The following is a 23778-nucleotide window of genomic DNA, read 5'->3' as shown; positions in this document are numbered from 1 at the left end:
GGGAGGTGGCCTAGCTTGTATACTTCGGAGCACGCTTGCGGTCTCCCTTGCAGAGTCCTCTTTGCCAGTAACTTGCGAATACCTTTGTCTCAACATCTCTAGTAACAATCATCTGGTTTGTAAACTACACACATTCTATCACCCCCCAGGCAACAATCTCCCCTTCATTGAACAATTAATGGAAATCAACTCTGGCAATGTGGATTTAGTCCAGTCCCACATCTACCTTGGGGACTTAAACCTTCGCTGGTCTAACACAAATGACCAAGCAGTTTCATTTCTCAATTCCTTCTTGAATGATCACAAATTGATTCAACATTGTGACCAGCCTACTCACATTAAAGGAGAAACTCTAGACCTCATCATCTCCAAAGGTCATACCATCTAATTGGATTCCATCATACCATGTGATTGGTCGGACTATCACATAATTTCCTTCCATATCAACTCAGAGGTTTATCAGAGTAAGGCACAAAAAACCAAACCAAAGATTTGGAAAAGGGACCTCGGAGATATCAATACAGCTGACCTAGCAACCCGCTGTAATCGGGCCCTCTCTCCCCAATTGGACATACTTGAAGTCCATGCTCTCACAGACTTCTACAACTCTTCTATTTCCAACATCATGGATACTATGGCCCCACTCCAACAAAAAGTGCACCTGCAAAAATATATAAACCTTGGTTCAATGGCAAGCTAAACTTGGAACGGCACAATCTAAGGGTCATAGAACGTTCCTGGAGAACCACTCCATATGCGGACCATCTAAAAACCTTAGAGCAGCAAAAAGTTTGTATAACAAACAAATGAAGACAGCTAAGGCGGAGTATTTCAGATACCAACTTAACCAAGTGGCTAATCGACCCAAGAAACTTTTTGAACTGGTAAAACAACAATCGGGCTTAGGTAGTGGGCACAGCACTGAATCGGCTCTTACTCACGCGATGGATGACATCTTAACAATGCTTGATTGAAATGAATCCTGCCTCCTTATCCTACTTGACCTTTCCTCCGCATTTGACACTGTCAATCATGTCAACCTCCTATTCATTCTGGAGCATAGGATGGACCTTTCTGGTCAGGTGCTGCATTGGTTCTCGTCCTTCCTGGAGCACAGGACCCAAAGAGTTAAGGCCGAACTCACTCTCCCAGCCATTCCCAGTCAGCAGGGGGTTCCCCAAGGGTCCTCCTTATCTCCCATTCTCTTCAATTTGTTCCTGGAACCATTAGCTAATGTTCTAAAATCCTTGGACATTCTCTTCCATATGTATGCAGACGACACCCAACTCTATCTGAAAATCTCCTCCCCGGATGACATCACTTCACTCAACTCCACCCTACTGACTACCCAAGACTGGTTAACTGAGAACCACCTCCTGCTAAACACCTCCAAAACAGAATTCCTTCTCATTTCTCCCCCGAAACATACTCCTAAAATCGACTTCTGGATGAACCAACTTATCGCCTTCAACAGCTCCACCCGCATTATCGACTCAGCGAAATCTTTAGGAATAACCATGGACAAGCATCTGAAAATGAAGAATCACATTAGCAACGTGTGCAAGGGAGCCAACCACCTTCTGAGAACACTCAGGAATCTCAAACCTTTCCTACCTCAAGTATATTTCAAGCACGTGGTCCAAGCGCTTGTTTTGCAGAGACTTGACTATGGCAGTGCTATGCTATGTGGGCTTCTTAAATACACTTTGGCCCCCTTAAAGGCTTCATTGAACGCGGCGGCCAGATTGATTACGGCCACCAAGCGAAATGCACACATCTCCCCATTTTTAAAATCTCTAAACTGGCTGCCCTACGAAGCTAGAATTCAACTGACGATTGCCTGCCCATCGCACAAAGCCCTCCACTTCAAAACCCCCATCTACCTAGCACAAAAGCTAGAACTATCCGGATGGGGTAAACTGTCAAGGAATGCTAATTCCCTCCTCTTGAAACCACAGATCTTCCGCAAAAAGAGAACATGCCAACGAGCCTTCTCTGTCTCTGCTCCCAAAATTTGGAACTCTCTTCCACTGGAAATACGGAGGATCTCTTCCAAGGCCGCTTTCAAACTGGAAGCAAAAAGATTCCTCATGAATAAGCTCTTACCTTAACATGAGGGGCAAATGTTAGCCCTAATCGCATCAGACGTACTATAGTATTGGTTATTATTCCGGTATATTGATTATTGTTTGTTTTGGTTATTATTCCTGTACATGACTATTATTGTATTTACTCCACTTATGTCATTATGCTCCATCGTATAGCCCATTCTTCGTTCACCCAGGTGTATAAATGATCTGTTAGATGGTCACTATTTGATTCAATGCCTATTAGATTCCCCATTTGAATCATGTTTTCATTATTGTTTTGGTATTGGTTATTATTCCTGTATATGAGTATTGTATCTACTCTCCTTATGTCATTATGCTCCATCGTCTAGCCCATTCCTCGTTCACCCAGGTTTATAAATGATCTGCTATGTGTGCACTATTTGATTCAATGCCTATTAGATTCCCCATGTTAGACTCATGTTTTGATTTGTTACCTTCCTTTTCCTCAAATTGTAAAGTGCTCTGATATCCTTCGAGTTCAAGTTTGCGCTATATAAAACTTTATAAATAAATGGATGTCCACGCATATCTATTATAGCTTTGTAGCCTGCTGTAGTGAGCAATACAGGCCATCAAAGTCCCGCTCCAGCTTTACCGTGTGAGTGGCATTTAATCGCCAGTTTACCCCAACTAAGGCGGTCTATAAACTATTAAAGCTATCGAGCCCATGAGGGCAGAATGTCCTAGTTAAGAAAACAACGTCATCTGAGACCGAGGGGTTTAAAATCCCCATTGGCTCTGAAGCCTTTGTTTCTCAGCTCTTACTGTAAATATTCAACTACACAAAAATATGTTGGAGAACAGAGAAACATATAACATAGGTAGTGTATGGCGCATGCTTTGTTCTTGGAAACTATCCTCACCCACAAGTTGTGGCATGCTTCATCATTGGGCTTGCTGACAACATCCCTGTGCAGACCAACACCTTTTTATGTGTTTGGATATTTTATAGGGAGGTTGGCATGGGAATTATACCTCTTTCCCCTCAGTTGTGTGTGATTTAATATTCAACTGTTAACAGCCGTGCACAGGGCCACTGCTGTTAACAGTTGATCATTCACAGCAAGAGGTGTGAAAGCATGCTGTCAGAAATCAGCCCCTGGTTCTCCTCAGCGCGGATAAACTGCCTTTTGCAGTTCTGCAAGCCAGGGAGACCTAGGAGCTGGGCAGCATTTGTCCCTCCCTCCTTCCTTCTGAAGCCCCAGTGACACTGAGCTACAGGAGGAGGGAAGGGTGACGGCTCCGTTTGTTCTCCTGCATAGCCACTGCCTTTCGCGTCCGATGCCTATTTCATATATCTGGTAGAGGCAGGGTAAAGAAAAAAGCAGAGGACATTAAGACATGGAAATCCTGAGAGCAGCGGGCCTATGCCAAATTATACAGGACAATGCTGTTCCATTGCCTTCATTAGAGTTCTCAACATTCCAATGTTCTAATTAAAATTGAATAGAATTCAAGTTAAATATGTTTAGTAAAGCAGCTTGACAGAGAGGCATTTTTGTCGATAATATGATCAAGAAACATAAATTGTGCTTTGTACATGGACCAGTTTTACAATAGCAATTTTATTTCAACATGTCTACAGAACACAAAGGCTTATGAGATTAATCGGAATACCCCAATGATCAGAGCAGCAATTTCCAGGTGACAGTTGGATTCACTATATGAAGTATGAAGACTGTGGTTATGCGAATGGAATGAGTTCAAAATAAGTTAAATAACTTTGGGTCAGATTCACAACATATTTTGCAATTATAAGCTCTGTGATTCACACATCTCAGTGTTTGCCCACAATATCAGCAATAGGGGGACTGTTTGAAACAACATCCAAGTATATTGACCACTTCTTTCAAGAGCACGAGCGAAACTTACCCTCATTCTTACAAGACACCAGTGACTTCATGCAAAGAATCTATGACATAACATGGGATTTGTCATATGTATTCATGACCTTAGACATCACAGCATTATATATGACCATTAGACATGAGGATGGCCTGAAAGCAGCCAAGCATTTCCAAGGCACTGTTGTAATTTAGCAGCAATTAGGTTAAGAATTAGCAGAAGACATCCTGTATTTAGAGACTATCTTGTCCGTTTTGTGGAATTCTTTTTGTATTTCTGGCAGCCATTATGTTTGCCATGTGCTCGCCATGTGCTCTGTACTACCTCCCTGTTAACTGCTCTTGAAATTTGCCTAGAGACAAGATATATTTAGCCTCTTCTGCTTCGCACATGCTCAGTTGAGCTTACAGCTGTCCTCAATTGTAACTCTCAGGATGTGTCCATCAGAATTAGCTAACTGTTAGCTCCTCCCACTTGTTGCTTGTACACTTTCTGTATGACCTTATATGTACTTACAACTAGCATTCTGTACTTATACCGCCTTCATTTGACCCCCTGTGTGGGTATAAAAGGACCAAGCTCCTTCCATTCAGTGTGCTACTTCATGCATTACCGAAGGGTGCTGTGTGAATGTAGTTCCACCTCATGAGGTTTAATAAAATCTGTCTTTTCTATTCCAGTTTCTGTGCCAACTTCTTCCTATTGGTCTGAGGACTCTGTGCAGAGAAGGGAGAACCCCTAGCATTGGTAGGCCTTGCTGAGGCTCACCACCACAGCACAAGAGACATAAATCTTTACCCACACACATTAATGCTTCTCTACATGATGAGATGGTGTTTAGAGAATAATTTCTTTCTTGTCAGAAAACATTTGGACAAACAAATAATAGGCACTGCTAGAGGCACCTGCTTCACCCCCAGTTATGCCAATCTGCATATAGACTGGAGGGAGGAGCAGCCGATTATGCCAAAGAACGGTCGGAAAATGTGGTCCTGTGGGTCTTTTTTATCGATGATCTGTTTATTCTATGGAAAGGCACACCCAATTCCGCCAAGAACTTTACAGACAAATTAAATTGTAATGACTTGAACATCTCCTTTACTAGCAACATCAGTCACAGTGAGGTAAATTTTCAGGACTTGAAAGTCTTTTTTAAAGGCAACAAAATACACACAAAACTTTTAGAAACCCAACTGCGAGGAACTCTATTCTTCATGCGAATTCTTTATGTGAATAGCTTCCACCCACCAAAACTTATTAACAGCATCCTGTATGCGGAGAATCTCTACATGAAACTGATCTGTAGTGAGGAAACATAATTGAGGGAATTTCAGGCAGAATTAACTCAAAGATTCCTCGCTAGGCTATGAACAGGGAACCTTAGACATAGCTGGCATTTGGAAGCATTTCTGTAAGGCCTCTTCACAGAAATCGTCAGTGGACAAGTCCTTAAAATCAAGCTTGAGTGGGCGCACAGGGTTGGAGGACCCACCGCTGGAGCATGGAAACGCACGAGAGATGGCCTTGTGAAATTTCACTCCTATAAGGTGAAGGAGGCAGTCCTCTCCCCCGCTAGGAAAAAGAACACGATCTCCTTCCAAGGGCACACCTGCAGCATCCATCAGGACGTGGCGCCCACGACATTGGCGAGGAGGCAGCAATTCTGACCCATCACAACTAATCTCCTGAAAGATAAAGTTAGGTATCGCTGGACTTAGCCGTTTGGCCTGAGCTTTGAATTTAACAACAGGCAACGTCACATAACCGACCTAAAGGAAGGTCTGGACCTTTTGGGTCTCCCTGTAACTGAACCTGAAACGGCGGCTGGTGACTCACAAGGTTAGAGCCGAGATAGCTCATCCTTGGCGAAATGGTCCATGTCCACGAGGGGGAACGACAATTGAGAACTAGGTCAAGCTGCCTACAGTCACACAACTACACGTGATACAATCCTTAATTCCTTGCCAGGAGAGACATATCAATGCAACGTGGAGTCCTTGCCTGTTTGCATCTCCTGGAGGGTGCTGGAATTGGGAGAATCCGGACGACGCTCAAGAGCTGAGATTGATGCAATCGGCAAACTGTGCTACTTGGGAGCCCCCCGAGGTGGGCGCGGCTGGGAACTCTGGTCATGCCATCCATCTACCCATTTGAGTGGATGATTCCACCAACAGTCGAGGAACCATCTTCCACTCGACACATGTTCCTATTGGTATTATTGGGGATTGTGTTTTTTCTTTTTTCCTTATTTGCACGAGGGCACTATGGCTGCTGCTTGTCCCCTGTGGCAGGTTCATGGATATATTCTTCTTAAAATGTCCGTTGCGAAGGTGCAAGGTGATAGGTCTGGGCAAGGGAGGGGAGGGTTCCATCTCAAAAGATGGTAATTACTATAGTCTCGTGGAACGTTAAAGGGCCTCAACTCTCCACAGAAGACACAAAAGGTTTGGACACACCTCCAGAAAGCTGACTAATTGCGGCTTAACCACAAAATGTATCCCCTCATTTATAGATCGTCAGCGCACACTAAGCATCGGGGAGGGGCCCTCTTATTTCACACTTCGACGAAGTTTCAAACGCGAGACATCCAATCAGATAAGGAGGGCAGGATGGTCCTGGTTAAAGACACACTGCGAAGCAGACTATGCACCTTTATTGCAGCATACGCGCCAAATGCGGGCTAAACGAGCTTTCTCAATACCCTACTTGACAAAATAGATCAATTTGCAGAAGGGCCAATGATTTTAATGTGGGATTTTCTTCTCTCTTGGCAACCTGATTTAGACAGCACAGACCCACGCAGATCCGAAACTGGCTCCTTCACTGTAGAAATAAAGCAAAGAATGCACGACTTCGGCCTGCGGGACGCCTGGCGTAACCTGTTTCCCCAAACTACAGAATACACATTTAACTCTCGAGTACACCACACCTATTACCGATTGGACTACATTTTTATTAATCAAAGATTGTTGGGCAAGATCTTCCCCCTCTCCACCTCCCCCTCTCCATCTTGGACCACTGTCCGATATCGATTGGATTACAGTGGGGATCTGCCCCAACTACAACTCCCAAGTGGTACTTCCTAATCTCCCTCACACAGGATAGTGTACTACTTACTGAACTACGGGAAGCCATCACAGAGTACTTTAAGGTGAGCAAGCCTGAAGACACCTCCCGGGTAACACTTGGGATGCCTTCATGGCAGTCATACGTGGAAGTGTATAGAGCTTAATTCCACCCTGAATAGACAACTGGCATGGGAAAGGGAAGGCCACGAGAGGGAGTTGGAACAGGTGGAGCAGGCTTACAAGAACAACCCCACTAGGGTGACCCTGCGCTCCCTTACAGCAATGCGCGGCAAACTGAAAGCGATCTATCACAACAGGACAAAATATACGCTTTTAAAACGACACCATATTTCTTACACTCAAGGGAACAAAATAGGCAAACACCTAGCGAGGTAACTAAGAGAGAAACGTGAGAGGGAATACATTGGTGGCATGTGGGATTGGACTAATGGTCTAGACAACACTTGGCTTGACACCTCCTCTGACCCGATTGTGACACTAGCAACGTCTCAGGGTTATAAAATCTCCAGAGTCGATCGTCCGTTGGGGCGAGGGGGTGGAGTTGCCATTATATACAATAATAAGTGGGAACTTCGCAGAGAAGAGGTTTTCTCTTGGAGTAGCTGTGAAGCTTTAGACTTTAGCATCCGATTGTCTACGCACTTCACTCTTGGAGGTCTATTGATCTATAGGCCTCCGGACCCAGCAAGACCTTTTATTCAGGATTGGGATGACATAATCACCACCAGAGCGGTCATATTTGCACATTTTATGGTCCTGGGTGATCTGAATATATATCTGGATCAGGCAGATAATAAAGATACTCAAGCTCTGCTTGATGGGATGCAGCTGGCCCAGATTAACCAACATGGCAGCCTCTCTACTCATCAAGGAGGACATATCCTTGATCCCATTTGTTTAAATTTTTCGATTCAGTTAAAGGACCCTATTCCGGTCACCTGGTCGGACCATCTTGTATACTATTTTTCTTGGGAGGTGTCTAAGGCTGAGCCTTTGACACACCCGAGCTATACATCAGCCTTTGGCAAAATTGACTCTTCTGCACTTATTCTGGCCTTGGACACCACTAAACCTAATTTGGTAGGTGAGCTTCAGGACCAGGTTGCGGGTTTTTCCAGCTGGGTCTCAACTGCCGTTGCGGCGGTGGCCCCCCTCGCTTCACCAGGCTAGCCAGAGAATCTCCATCTAAACCCTGGTTTTATCCCTCGCTCAAAGGCCTGAAGCATGATTGTAAAATTCTTGAACGGAAGTGGAGGAAGGGTAGCTACTATCCACTGGACAAGAGCAAGCTTAGAGATAAGCAGAAGTTATATTATGCAGCCATCAAGACGGCTAAAAGGCAATTCTACTCAGCCCATATTGAAGCTGATAATAATAACTCCAGGGAAATTTATACGATTGTCCAGAGCTTTATGTCTCCCGCTGCCCAAGTCAGTATGATGCCATCCTCACCTTCCTGGTGTAATACTCTCTCACTCCTTTAGAGATAAGATTTTAGCTGTTCAATCAACCTTCACCCCAAGCAGTACTTATCCAGAGGCTGCCCTGGTGTGCTCCTCGGAAGCCACTGGTTGCGCATTTTCCGAATTTAGGACTGTTGGCCCATTAGAATGTTTTAAAATTCTCAAAGGCTTAAAATCAGGTTCCCCCTTAGACCCATGTCCAGCTATGACGCTTGCAGTGGTAGCAGAGGCTATTAATGTTGAAGTTAACGCCATTATTAATCTTTACCTCAAGAAAACGGTGGTCCCTTTGGCATGGAAGGAGGCTAAGATCCGGCCCCTTTTGAAAAATCAGTCACTAAACTCCCTATTATGTTTATATTATTTTATATATATAATATTTGCCCTGTTATACTTTGTTATGTTCTCGAAGTGTGCAGTAACATCAGACATCCCCGGTCAGTGTACCCGAGACCAGGAACACTGACCGGGGATGTCTGACGTTACTGCGCACTTCGCGGTGTTATCTCTTTTCGCCTCACGTGTTACCACTGGAGATTGCCATTGATTCACAATCAATATTCACGACATCCCGGTCCCCAGTGCTTAATCCCTTTCCGATGCCACATTATCGGAGGTGACCTTCCTCATATTTTCGACTTCCATTATATTGGTCAAGGGCCCCACCGGGTCGGAAGTATCACCGGCAGAGCGACCTCCTCAGCATTTTTCAGTAGCGTCCAAGCCCTGAAGAATCGCGTGAGCGATGAAACACGTGTCGGCTGGCTGCTGTATCACTATGACTTCTTCGTCTTTCTGCCGCTTTACCTTGTGTTACTCTGCTCTAATCCTACGATATAATCTTTACTTATACTCTACATGTGTGTGAATAGGGTTGTTGTTTCATGAAAATTCCTAGTTATACTGGCCAGTGCAGAGTAGTGTGACAAGTGAAGTTACACAGTGCATTTGTTCTGTTTCAAATTAGTGGTATTGTTGTATATCACAAGTGTTGTGGACGTACAGCACAAGTTTAGGGATTTTAGGTGTGTTAGGTAGAATGTATAGTGAGGATTGTCTATGAAATTGTAGCTTTTGAGTATAGGGACACCTGTCCTGTTTTAAAACTCACTGTGAAAAGAGTAGTAGAATTTATCCAAGCTTGAGTGAAGGGTAAGGAAGCATCGTCTATTCTTACTGGCGAGTGAGGATTTTATTGGCGGGTTAAAGTCCGACCGAAATTTCATGTATGAATGATTAGGGATTCTTTCTGTATGATTGTGTGTGTTAGAAGGGTAGGGCAGGGCTACTTGTTTTATCAACGAATTAAAAAATTCTGTGAAAATAGCGTTGTCTATTTCACGTGAAAGAATACTTGAATGATTGAGAAAGCTATCGCTTTATTTTAGTGAAACAGACAAATGGTTTGTTTTTGTGGAGTTACTAACTGAATTCCATTGAAAGTTTTGTAAAATATGGCGCTGTGAAAATATTTTGTAAAGGAGGTGTCAGTGTCAGAGCAGAGCGAGGACAGTGAAGCTGCAGCGGCAGCATACGTCACAGGGGTCGCGCTGTGATTGGTTAACATACGTCACAGTATTTGGGCACTGATTGGCTCATGGGACTAGGCAGGCTTGTAACTGATTGGTTCATCCTGAAATTCAGTAATTCTATTGGCTGAGCAGAATAGTCACGTAACTTAACCTGATTGGCTTGTTGGTAAGTTTCGCGCACGGATTGGATGGTGTAGCGGAACAACAAGGAAATATTTACGATCTTTTTCAAAGAAAGCGGAATTGTTTAAAAACATGGATTATTATTATAAGAAAGAGGAAAAGAAGCTTTCATGGTTTCAGAAATTGAAAAATGTATTAAAAAATTACAAGAAAATTGAAACGCGAGGTGGAAGATTACTTCATAAGTACAAAACACCTTCAGCTTATATGTCAGGTGAATATGGTTATCATACTTGCCTTTGGATGGAGAATTGGATGGAATATACCGAAAATGATGGTGTATTGGCATGGCCGGAAGATGGGTAATTTACCATTAAGGTGTTGAAAAACTTGAGAGAAAAAAAATGACTCTTTTTACCAAAACCTAGACCTACACAATTTGAGGCTTTAGCTGAATGGGAGGATGAGATGTTTGAATTAGAACGAGAAAACAGAGGCCTAACAAGAGGCACTAGATAAGACATTAATAGAGAAACTCATGAAGATAGAATGCGTCGTTGGAGACGAGCAGATATGTGTAATGGTTTGTACCCAGCAAGATTTAGTGAGGTAACAGGTCAGATTTATATCACAAAATCGAAACCGCCACCTTATCAACCAGTTTGTTTAAGGTCTTCCCCGAGAATTCCTCCAGGAACTTCTCCAAGTGCTCCTCCTAGGGAAATTAATGATGAGACTCCACCTAGATTTAATCAGAATAATGCAAATTTCCTGAGAGAGTAGAAACAAGAACTAATTCTAGTATATCTGGAGAAAATAGAAATTATGCTGAAACTCCAGTTCAGAGAAATGGTATCCCAAGAAATGTGATGGGAACAGAAAGATGTGGGGATATACCAAATGCCTCAGAATATTTTCGATCAAAAGATGAATTAATACAACAGTTAACTAAAAGCATGGAAGCAGTAACAGTACCAGTAACAATTGGACCTGTTCTTCCAGTTTTCGATCAAAAGGAAATTGGACATTCAGCTCTGACTGTTCCATTAAACGCAGAAATTCAGAAAGTGGCAGAACATTTTTATTCAGATTTAACAGAAATTCACTGAGAGAAAATGATGCCTGATTTAACTTTTAATCAAAGTTTGTCAAATGGTCAAACTCCATCTGTTGCAGGATCTGATTCTGGAACTCCAGAAAAGAGTATAAATAAAATAGATTTGACACAGAGTCCACAGACCCCAGAAATTAAATTACTTGATGTCGCAACATTGAAGGCGGATTTGGAGGAATTGATTATTGGCACAATTGGACCTGACAGTTTAAAGCTATATCAGGATGATGAATTATTGTTTATTTGTAAAAGTATACAATGGAAAACGAAAACCAAGTTTGATCAATTATAAGGAAATAGCTGCTGACTTAGAAATAGATTTGAGTAGACAGAAAAATTTGCAGAAACATTATAGAGTGGATTTCTCTGAAAAAGACATCGAAAACATGAACACCACAGGAAGAATAATTCATATAAAAGAATTAATAGTGTTTCTAAAAAGATTAGGTGAATTAAGCAAATGGAGAGAGAAATGGACAAAGAAAAGGGAGGAAGACAAAAGAGAAAGAGGGGAAATAGCAACTGAGTTTCCTATGAGAGAAATAGCTGACGGAGGGTATGTTCATGTTCCATGGACAAGACAGGACATTTTACTGTTTACAAATGATTTTCCTCGATTGAGAGAAAAACCTGTGGAATGGTATCGACAGGTAGAAAGATTTGTTAAGGTTTCAAAAGTTCTGTGGATTGATCTTGATGGATTCTTTGACATTGTTGTTCCTTCGGATCTTTGGACAGAATGTAAAATTTCTATAGATTGGCCCAAAGAAGAACCTTCTTGAGATAAAGTAACAGGTGCACCTTCACCTGATGTGATAAGTCTGTATGAAAAGGTGATTGTGTGGCTGAAAAACAAGATTCCCCCAAAAGAAGTAGATTGGGTTAAAATAGACAGAACAAATCAGGAGCCAAAAGAATCAGTACATTCATTCTATGAATGATTACTGCTGGTATTTAAACAATACAGTGGTTACGAGAAATTGAGTGAAAAGGATATGAGCCATTTCATATACAGATTTGTTTATGGCTTGAGACCTGAAATTGGTGAGATGATTAGATCAGGAATAGTTGGTTGGCAATCACTCACAGTTGATGACATTTTGAGAAAAGCAAAATGCTGCAGTGAGGAGATAGGTGCTAAACAAAAGAAGCTAAAAGAAAAAGCTATGTGGGCACAGGTAAAAGTGGCTGAACAACAAATTCCAACTTTGGAAAACAAAAATGTTCTCCAGAATCAAGGGAAATTTAAAGGTAATTATAATAAGCCAAAATTGATGGGTAATATTGAAGAATTAAAGCAGAAACTCCCATGTTTTAACTGCGGCGAAATTGGACACTGGAAGAATCCGCCAGAAATTTAAAAAATGCATCATTAAATCCACAGATGCATAATGAGATAAATCAGCAGCAACAGCTACAGCGACAGGTAGTGAACAGGTAAACAGATCGCCAAGAGTGAATGTGTCGAATGTTTCTCAACAATATTGGTTGAAAGAAAATGAAGGAAGCGAATCTGAAGATTACTTATGATGGTGCCTGAGAGAGGAGGAAGAGTGTGTGCTTGGAGCCACTCTTGAGGTAGATCAGTCTGGTCCATTTGTAAATGGTAAAGTGAATGATGTAGAAATCCCTTTTCTTGTGGACACAGGTGCTACCCGTTCTACTGTTAGATCAGTGGAAATAGAAAACCTACCTCTCTCTGGGGATTCAATCCAAGTAGTTGGCGTAGCTAATCAACAGATTAAAACAGATTTAACAGAACCAGTTAAAGTTGAAGTTGGTAAATTTAAAGACAAACATAGATTTGTAGTCTGTGATAGCAGTCCTGTAAACTTGTTAAGAAGGGACATTCTTTGCAAGATGAACTGTAAAATATATTGCTCACCGGATGGTATTGAGCTCCAAACTCAAGATGAAGATGGCCTTTATAAATTAACAATGTTAATGGTTGAAGCAGAAGAAAGTAAATTATTTCCTGCTTTTGACAAAAATGGTTTACCTGAAGAATTAAAAGAAACAGTCAATGTTAAAATTTGGGATTTATCTGGAGACGAAATGGGTTTGATGAAACATGTAGACCCAGTAAAAATAACAGTAAAACAAGGAGCAGATTATCCAAATATTCCTCATTATAAAATGCAAGCAGAAGTTATTGAAGGTGTCATACCTGTAATTGAAAAATTTATAAAACAAGGTGTTTTAAAAGAAATTGAGAGTAGTCCATGTAATTCACCGATTATTGGAATTAGAAAGCCAAACGGAACTTTCAGGATTGTTCAAGACCTGAGAAAGGTTAATCAAATAGTTGTTCCATGTTGCCCAGTTGTACCAAACCCGGCGATAATTCTATATCAGATTCCGCATGATGCAGAATGGTATACAGTTATAGACCTTTGTAACGCATTCTTTACTGTTACATTGCATCCAGAAAGCCAACAAATGTTTGCGTTCAGATTCCAAGAGCGTATTCTAGCATGGTGTCGTATCCCTCAAGGGTATACAGAGAGTCCATCTATTTTTAATCAGTTGCTAAAGAAATCCTTGGAAAATCTAAATTTACCCGGAAAATCGACATTAGTGCAGTATATTGATGATCTCCTTGTAGCTGCAAAAACACAAGACAACTGTGTGACAGATACCATTACTCTTTTAAATCATTTGGCAGATGAGGGACATAAAGTGTCTCCTGCAAAATTACAGTTTTGTAAACAAGAAGTAAAATATCTTGGTCACAGAATCGCAAAAGGAATTAGACAAGTGACAATTGAAAGAATAAAAATGATCCAAGCAATGCAACCTCCAAAAACACAGAGACAGGTCAGAATGTTTCTAGGAATGGTAGGTTATTGTCGTCATTTGATTAGTGGATTTTCAGTGATTGCAAAACCATTACAGAGACTGACAAAAGCAGACATAAAAGACCTGATTACCCTAACAGAAACTGAGTTAGAGGCGTTTGAGCAGTTAAAAAGAAGTTTGTGTGAAGCTCTAGCATTAGGAATGCCAGACTACGAAAAAGAATTTGAGCTGTATTGCAGTGAAAGGGAAGGATGTGCATTGTCAGTTTTGATTCAAAGACATGGAAGACTGAGAAAGCCAATAGCATATTTCTCAGCTGTTCTTGATCCGGTTGAAAAAGCATTACCAGGTTGCTTAAAAGCAGTAGCTGCAACAAGTGTGAGTCTGGAACAAAGTGAAGGGATAATAATAGGGTTTCCTGTAAAAGTGTATGTGCCCCATTCAGTTGAGATTCTCCTCACCAGAAGCAAAACACAGCATTTAACAAGCAACAGATTGACAAAATATGAAAAAATTATTTTGGGATCAGATATTGTATCAATTGCAAGATGTGTGAATTTAAATCCTTCCACATTATTACCTGATGGTACTGTGACAGAAATCAGAAACAAAAATGACATTGGATCATGAATGCTTGGATGTTTTAGAATATTGCACCAAGCCTAGGCAGGATATTAAAGATGTTCCGTTAACTGAATCAGATTTTGTTTATTTTGTAGATGGTTCATGCTTAAGAACAGATGAAGGTATTCTGAGAGCAGCATACTCTGTCTGTACAGTTGCAGACGTAGTTGAAGCTTCTTGTCTCAAAGGAATTCGTTCAGCTCAAATAGCAGAATTGATTGCTTTGATTTGTGCATGTGAAAGAGCAAAAGGGTTGAAAATTACCATAGTGACTGATAGTCAGTATGGGTATGGCGTAGTCCATGACTATGGCCAGCTCTGGTCTCAAAGAGGTTATTTAACTTCTGCGGTAACACCTATCAGGAATGCAAAATTGATCAAAAGGCTGATTAATGGTATTCAGCTACCAGAGAAAATTGCTGTAGTAAAATGTATAGCTCACAAAAAGGGAGACGATTACATGACAAAAGGAAATGCATAAGCTGATGAAATTGCAAAATTCTGTGCAAAGAATAATATGTCCATTAATCGGGAAAAAGACAATGAACATGCTTTGAACTCACTTATGCTAACATATGTAGTTGAGACATGGCAAGGAGTACAAGATTTACAAGATGAGGCAGATGATGAGGAAAAAGACACATGGTTAAAAGCAGGTTGCAGACAGCGAGAAGAAGATGAAATTTGGGTTTACGAAGATGACAGGCCAGTAATGCCAAACTGCATGATTGCTGACATGGCACGAATGTATCGTGGTCCAGGACATTTAGGAAGAGATTCAATGATCAGGTTGTTTAGGCAAACATGGTACAATCCAAAATTCAGAATAATTGCAGAATCTTTTTGTCAGAGATGCTTGATCTGCCAACAGATCAATCCGAACAGAAAAACAGTTGTAATCTTGGGAACCATAGGACGGGAGGGTGGTCCTTTTACCAGGCTACAGATGGATTTCATTGATATGCCACCCCATAACAGATTAAGATATGTCTTGGTGATAATTTGTCTGTTTTCGAGATGGGTGGAAGCATTCCCAACTCGTCACGATGATTCAGTTACTGTGGCAAAATTGCTCTTAAGAGAAGTCATACCTAGGTATGGATTTCCGGTGACGGTCGAGACTGATCGTGGCACACATTTTGAAAACAGACTGTTACAAATGATTTGTGAAGCACTCTTTATAAAACAAAAGCTACACTGTGCTTACAGACCAGAAGCATCTGGTGTTGTTGAGCAAGTCAATGGTATAATAAAGAATAGGCTGGCAAAAATGGACTGATGCACTTCCACTTGTTTTGATGTCTTTGAGAAGTACTCCAGATAGAAAAACAGGTTTAAGCCCACATGAAATACTCATGGGCAGAGTCATGAGACAAGCATTTGTTCCAGTTGATAACATTCTGAGTGTAAATGATAGTGCAATTATGGACTACTGCAAAAACCATTTCTGACGTGGTGACTTCTGTGTTCCATCAGGTGGGAACTGAAGTACATTCAAAAGAAAAAGAACAAGCTCATGATCTGTTGCCAGGAGACTGAGTGAAGACAAAAGTTCATCGTAGAAGGAATTGTCTGATACCCAGGTGGCAAAAGGCAAGACAGGTGATTCTTGTCACAACAAATGCAGTAAAGTGTAGTGGTCTGAAGAGATGGATTCATGCTAGTCATACCATTCGAGTGGCACCACCTGAAAATCCTGACGAAGGTGATACAACAACTAATTCAGATTCTGAAGAAGAACCTGAAAGAAATCCAGATCCTGAAGATCGACAAGGAAGTCGACATCTGGAAAATTCAAATGCGAATGAGGCATGAATGAAAAAGATCTAGAGATTGTGATACTAGATTCCGGAAATGATGAAGATCTGCTAGAAAAAGAAGCAGAAAAAGAGTCTGGTCAAGAAATGAATCAAGATCAGGAGAGTATTGAAAAGCGGATTGGAAGCTCTGGAAGAAGGAACGAACATTCTGAAACTGGTGGATTGGAAATAATTGAAGAAGAAGACGAATTACCAAGCACCAGCTATAAGGATGATGTTCCTAACAGAGTGAAGCTGCCGAGTACAGAAGTACCTGAATCACAGAAAGCGAAACAGACGAAAGTGATGATGTATCCAAAGTGAAAAGATCGAGAAAAAGAGCTTGGAGAGTTGAATGCAATCTAACTGAGCCAAAGAAGAAACTCTCAAGAAAAGGAGGTAATTGGCCAAATGAGAATGAGAGTCTGAAATTCAAATTAGTGAACAAATCAAAAGAACAGGTTAATGAAATATCAAGTCAGAAAAGTGATTCAGATAAGAAAAATCAAGCAGGAAAGAAAATAGAAGTGATTAGCAGTAGAGCAAAGAGGGTGTTAAAGCCTAATCAAAAATATAAGTCACCTGAGTGGACTTCTATTATAATTCCACCAGTAGTGGAAGTGAATAGTAGTAGCCAAGAAGATATAGATGACACAAGTGATAATGAAATTGTGTTAGGTGACACAAGGTTGAAGAAATTGTGTTAGCTGGAAAAACGCATGATGTAAGACGTAAGGTCGAAGAAAAGCTGTTAAAAAAAAAAGTGAAAAAGGGGTGTGTATATTTAGTAATTTTTAAATGTTTTTTTTTAAAGGCTCTTGTCTCAAAGTAAAAGATGCCTAATACTAACAACAATTCGAGATGCTCTATTTTAAGAAGATGTTGCAAAATGTCTTCTATTTGTGTGATCTTAATAATTTTGGTTTGGTTAATTTTAGCTGTCATTTTTCCTTTTGGAATTGACAAAGAAATGTATAAAGCTAATATGACTAGTAAAGTTGTGGCTAATCAAGTTATTCATGATGTAGTAGGTAAGACTAAAAAAGTCATTGAGCATAAACCAGAGATCCACCAAAATAGATCTGTTGGTGATTTTTCTAGTAATACCTTTTCTAGACTTTTATCTGAATATGTTAATGTGATGGATGTGAAAGATTGTTACATTTGTGTGAAACTACCTGCTTCTGTTTCGGAAGGGGTGACTTATAACATGCTTCCTCTTACTTATGGCATCACTTGTAGTGTAATAGCTAGTTTGTTATATCGATTGGAGTATTATTACTCTAATTATGATGAGATTTTTGCAAATTTAAAGATTGATAATAGTCTAAATAAACTGAAACATGCTAAACAGATGAGGGTATTTTTTATAGTGACTAATGAACTCACTTACGAGTATGCTTTTAGAAACAATTTAACATGCAAATTGAGAACGGAAGAAAAGTCTCTCTTAAACATGGTTGAAGAGAGAAGAGCAATTTACAAACGAAATGAGATGCTGAAACAAACCAAATCTAAGTTTTGGCAGAGTGAGGATGAAAAGCTTAATGGTAGAAATGAAAATGTTGCAATTCACATAGATAAACCTGTTAGTGGAAAATTTTGCATAAGGAGAGATAATACTCAATTTGATAACTATTTTGTGGGGCTAGTCAATGTGAAGATACCTATCGTATCTTAGGAGGGTGGGGATTTAAAGGAGGCAAAGATCCAATTTTTCCTAGAATTTATTATGTTTGTGGGAACAAAGCTTACTTCAATCTCCCAGACCACTGGAATGGGACTTGCTACGTTGGTTTAGTTTTTCCCCAAAAATTTCATATAGATAGAAATACAGAAGGTTCATTTGAAATTGGCCAACACCTGAATAGGTTCAGGAGGGAAAGTTTTTCAGAAATAATGGGAGATATATTTGGTGCAATTATACCTATGGTAGGAGTAACTCTGAATGCAAATAAAATTAGAAAGTGTCTATCAATCAATCAGGAGTTTGTTAGAGCACGACTACTCACCCGTGAGGGTCTCAAGGCGCTAGGGTGGGGGGGAGGGGAGTGCAGGTTCCATTCCATCAAGGAGGGGGTCTGTCGAAGAGCCAGGTTTTGAGGTTTCTTGCGAAGATGGGGAGCGATGTTGTCTGTCTGAGGTGGAGCGGAAGGGCGTTCCATGCTTTGGCCGCGAGGAAGGAGAAGGAGCGGCCTCCCGATCTGGTCTTTCTGGTGCGTAGGAAAGCTGGGCTGATCGTAGGGTCCTTTGGGGTGCGTAGAATTTGAGTCGGCTGTTCAGGTATGCTGGTCCGGTGCAGTGGAGGGCCTTGTGTGCGTGGGTGAGCATCTTGAAGGTGATTCTCGCCTCAACGGGGTGCCAGTGGAGTGTGCGCAGGTGCTGGGAGATGTGGCAGTGTTTTGGCAGGTTGAGGACCAGTCTTGCGGCGGCGTTCTGGATGTTCTGTAGCTTGCGGATGAGGTTTTTGTTTATTCCGGCGTAGAGTGCGTTGCCGTAGTCGAGTCTGCTGGTGACCAGGGCGTGAGTGACTGTTTTTCGGTGTTCGAGGGGGATCCATTTGAAGGTCTTACAAAGGAGGCGGAGGGTGTGGAAGCAGGAAGATGAGACAGAGTTGATCTGGCGGTCCATTTTGAGCTCGGAGTCCAGGATGATTCCCAGGTTGCGTGCGTGGTCTGTGGGGGTTGGCGGGTTTCCGAGGGCGGTGGGCCACCAGGTGTCGGGGTTTGGGCCCATGATGAGTACTTCTGTTTTGTTGGTGTTTAGTTGTAGGCAGCTGTTTTTCATCCATTTGGCGACGGCTTCCATGCCTTCTCGAAAGTTGCGTCTGGCGGTGTTGGGCTCGTTGGATAGGGAGAGGATGAGCTGGGTGTCGTCTGCGTATGACACGATGTTGAGTCCGTAGGTTCTGACGATGGGGGCAAGTGGAGCCATGTAGACGTTGAAGAGCGTCGGGCTGAGGGAGGAGCCCTGGGGGACTCCACGGGTGGTAGGTGTGGGGTCCGAGAGGAAAGGGGGGACTCTGACCCGCTGCGTCCTGCCGGAGAGGAAGGAGCAGATCCAGTCGAGAGCCTTGTCCTGGATTCCTGCATCGTAGAGTCTGCGTATTAGGGTGCGGTGGGAGACTGTGTCGAACGCCGCTGATAGGTCGAGGAGGATGAGGGCTACTGTTTCTCCTTTGTCCAGTAAGGTGCGGATGTCGTTTGTTGCGGCGAGGAGGGCGGTTTCCGTACTGTGTTTTTTTCTGAAGCCGGATTGGGAGGAGTCGAGGATGTTGTGTTCTTCAATGAATGTGGCGAGTTGGCTGTTGATGGCTTTCTCGATGACTTTCGCTGGGAACGGGAGCAGGGAGATGGGTCTGTAGTTTTTGAGGTCGGTGGGGTCCGCTGAGGGTTTCTTCAGGAGGGGGTTGACCTCGGCGTGTTTCCAGTCGTCGGGGAACGAGGCGGTCGCCAGGGAGCGGTTGATGGTGTGGCAGAGCATAGGTGCGATGGTGTTGGCGGCTCTGTTGAAGATGTGGTGGGAGCAGGGGTCCGTGGGGGCCCCTGAGTGGATTGACTTCATTGTCTTCAGTGTGTCTTCGGTGGTGAGGGCTGTCCAGTCATCAATCGCTGGTTTCCGGGTGTCGGGGGTGGTTGGTGAGGGTTCAGTGTGTTGGTTGTCTTCGTCGAAGTTGTCGTAGATGCTCTTGATTTTGTGGTGGAAAAAGATGCTGAGTTTGTCGCAGAGGTCTTGTGAGGGAGGGATGTCGGTAGACTCGCTGGTGGGTTGGGCGAACTCCTTGATGATGCTGAAGAGTTCCTTGCTGTTGTGTGCGTGGGTGGAGATTCTGTCTTCAATCGCTTTTTTCCTCGTTTCTCTGATGAGTTGATGGTGGGAGTTGGTGGCGGCTCTGAAGTTGTTGTGGGCTTCTGTGGATTTGGTGTTTCTCCAGGTCTTTTCGAGGCGGTGGCATGTGCGCCTGGACTCTCGAAGTTGGGTGGTAAACCATCTGGCTTTCTTGGCACAGGTATTGTTGTTTTTCTTGAGGGGGGCTATGGTGTTGGTGCTGTCCGAGATCCATCTATGCAGGGTTTGGGCTGCGGTGTTGGGGTCATCGTTTTCCGCGATGGTTGGGGTGGAGTTGTTGAGTGAGGAGGTGAGCTGGTCATCGGTGATTTTGGTCCAGTTTCTTTGTGGAAGCAGGTGCTGGTGTCTGTGGATGGTGGGTGTTCTGAAGGTGAAGTGGACGCAACGATGGTCGGTCCATGGGAGTTCGGTGGTGTGGCTGAAGGTGATGGAGTTTCCTGTAGTGAAGAGGGGGTCGAGGGTGTGTCCTGCTGAGTGCGTGGGCTCGGTCACGATCTGGCGGAGTCCAATGTTGTGGAGGTTGTCCAGGAGGCATGTGGTGTTGGGGTCCAGTTGATTGTCGAGGTGGAAGTTGAGGTCTCCCAGCAGGGTGTAGTTAGTGGATGCGTTGGCCTGCGGGGGGATAATGTCCGTGATGGAGTTGGCGAAGGGTCCGCGGGGTCCAGGGGGTTGGTAGATGAGGGTTCCTCTGAGGGCGGTGGTGGGGCTGGCCAGTATCTTGAAGTGAAGGTGTTCCATCAGTTTTGTGGACTCGTCAGGGAGTGTGCTCAGGCGGAGGCTGGATTTGTGGACGATGGCGATTCCTCCTCCTGGGTGAGTGGGGCGGTCCTTCCTGGAGATCTTGTATCCTTGGGGGATGGCGATGTCTACAATTGTTGACAGATTGTCAACGGACACTGCAAGTGGATTTCAATTAGTTCATACAGAACTCATTGCTATGAGGTCAATGGTAATGCAGAACCGTCTTGCTTTAGACATTCTGCTTGCAAAAGAGGGAGGAGTTTGTGGAATTTTACTTGTCCAGCATTGCTGTACATACATTCCAGATAAGAGCCAGAACTTAGAGATGTTTATCAAAAATATTGCTGAATTACATACTGAGATAGAACCTTTAGAAGATGAAAAATTTTCAGAACGTTTGAGAAAAAGATTTGCAGCAATCAGAAACTGGTTTCAAGAGATTGGTAGTTCAATCATTGGTAAAATACTTTATCCTGTAATAGTTATGGTTATAGTGACGCTTTTGTTAAAAATTAGTTGCATGATACACAAGAGAAAGAAATATTTAAAGGAAAAGAAAACAATTTATAAGCTCAGAAAAGAACAAGGAAAGGAAATAGAATTAGAAGAGTTTCGTAGAGCCCAATATGAGAGTTGTAGACAAACTGCTGAATCAAAGGTTTAGAAAAACTAATAGTGTATGTTCAAAACATGTTCGAAGAATTTAAATTTTGCTTAAATTTTGGGTGTAGTTTGGTAATTATGAAATCACCATATGAGGGAGTTGATGGAGCGAGGTGGTGAATACAGTTTTGTTCAAACTCGCAAAGTTAAACCTCCATAACAAATGTAACTGTATTAATAAGCATGTGTTGAAATTATTAACCCACTTAGTTTTAAAAATGCATACATTCAGAAAAACATGTGGGACTCATTTTTATGCTCTATGTTGCAATTGCAAGTGTGTGGAAAATAATAAACTAAACTAGTCTATTGTCTTTGTCAGTATTAAATGCGGCTGTTTAATTAATGGCATGTGCCTATTTGTGTGCTTATGTTATGTTATGTCTTTTCTGTGGCAAAAACTCGTCAAGAATCTTTGTGGCCTAAAAGAAGAAGGTAGACATAAATGCTGCTCTGTGTGATTAGCTAGGTAACATAAATTAATGGGTTAATAATTAGCAAAGGGGGTGGGTAACAGAATGGGTCTCATTTCTCTAATTAATTAATGTTTTGTATTTGTTTAAATAATAGTTTCCGAGAGAGGCCTTAGGCCTGCAAAAGGTGGTGTTTCTAATCCTGTCCAGAAAGGAGCCTTGCACAGAAGTGGAAACTTTTACCACATCGACAATTTTGTCAGAAAAATACTGTTTAATAAGTTGTGCTTAACGTGCTCATGGAGGGAAAGTTTCAAGGACAGGAAGCGGCAAGATTGCCAAGGCAAGGAAGTCATGAACTGTAGCTCGAGAGAAACGTTACATTTTAGAGGAAGCGAAAGGACACGAAAGCAAAGGACAATAGGGCTAAAGAAAAGCCCGTTCTAAGTTTGAAAATGGTGATGACACAATATGGTCTGACATAAGACATCCAATGGGAACTCTGGATGGCAAAGAAATATGAACAATTTTGAGAAGATTAGCTAGTTAGAAAGGTATAAAACCTTGCCCCCTGAGCAGGAGGGGATCTTCTTCCTGTTTCCTGATTCCTGAAGGGCGTTACGTGCTGTTGGACTCTTTGGCGCACGTAAGGACAGCAGTCTTTATAGATTATTCTTTCTAGGTGAAGCAAGTTTTATATAGGGTGTTAGAATTTAGGGAATGGAAACTTTATGTTGCTTTAATTCCTGCTGATTGATTTGCCTTTGAAGTGTCAGTCTAATAAATCTATTCCTTAATAAAATGTTGCTTTCATTTTGCTAATAAATAAAGTTTCTTAATTAAAATGCTCTTTCTTTGAATAATAAAGCTAATAAAAATTAGATTTGAAATGACAAGCTGGTCTTGTTTATTCATGGTCTAGTTACCATCAGTTAATCCATTCGCCTTAGTGACTTAATTAAATGACATTTGTTTAAATCCATGGTATGAAATGATAAACTGCAGTTGTATATAATTATGTAAATAGTTTGTGAATAGATCTGATTAATTAGGTCACATGATTCAGTCGTTCAAAATTTGTCTCGTTAGTTTATGGGCCTTAGTAAGTAATTCATGATTAATGGTGAGTATTGTGGAGATAAGTAGCGTTGGTGAGACAGTTTTTCATTAGAAGCACTGGATCACATCTATATGACTCCTCTGATTTATTTAGCAGAGGAGTTAGGAGCTAAGGTGATGGCCTATGTGGATGATACGCAGCTGCTTTTTACCTGGGCCCAAAGGGGCGGCTCTGAATCTCAGGCTCAACACTGTCTCGCATCAACTTTTAAATGGTTGGCGGATGCACAACTTAAGTGCTATGAAGGGAAATCTGAGATTCTGATATTTGGTACAATTCCCTCAAACTTCAGAGAGCAGCTTTGGCCTCCCGATTACACCTGCCCGACCTCCATTGGGAAACCAGCAAAAAATCTTGGTGTCTGGTTTGACGAAGATCTCTCCTTTGCAGTACATATTAGGAAGTTGGCCGGCGGCTGCTTTGGCCTGCTTAAATCATTCAGAAGATTCTTCCCCCTTCTCCCAGCTGCGGCTAGACAAACCATCATAAGTGC

Source organism: Lissotriton vulgaris, chromosome 1_1 (assembly GCF_964263255.1).
Source record: "Lissotriton vulgaris chromosome 1_1, aLisVul1.2, whole genome shotgun sequence".
NCBI lineage: Eukaryota > Metazoa > Chordata > Amphibia > Caudata > Salamandridae > Lissotriton > Lissotriton vulgaris.
The sequence above is the reverse complement of the archived record's forward strand: the minus strand, read 5'-3'. Positions refer to the sequence as shown.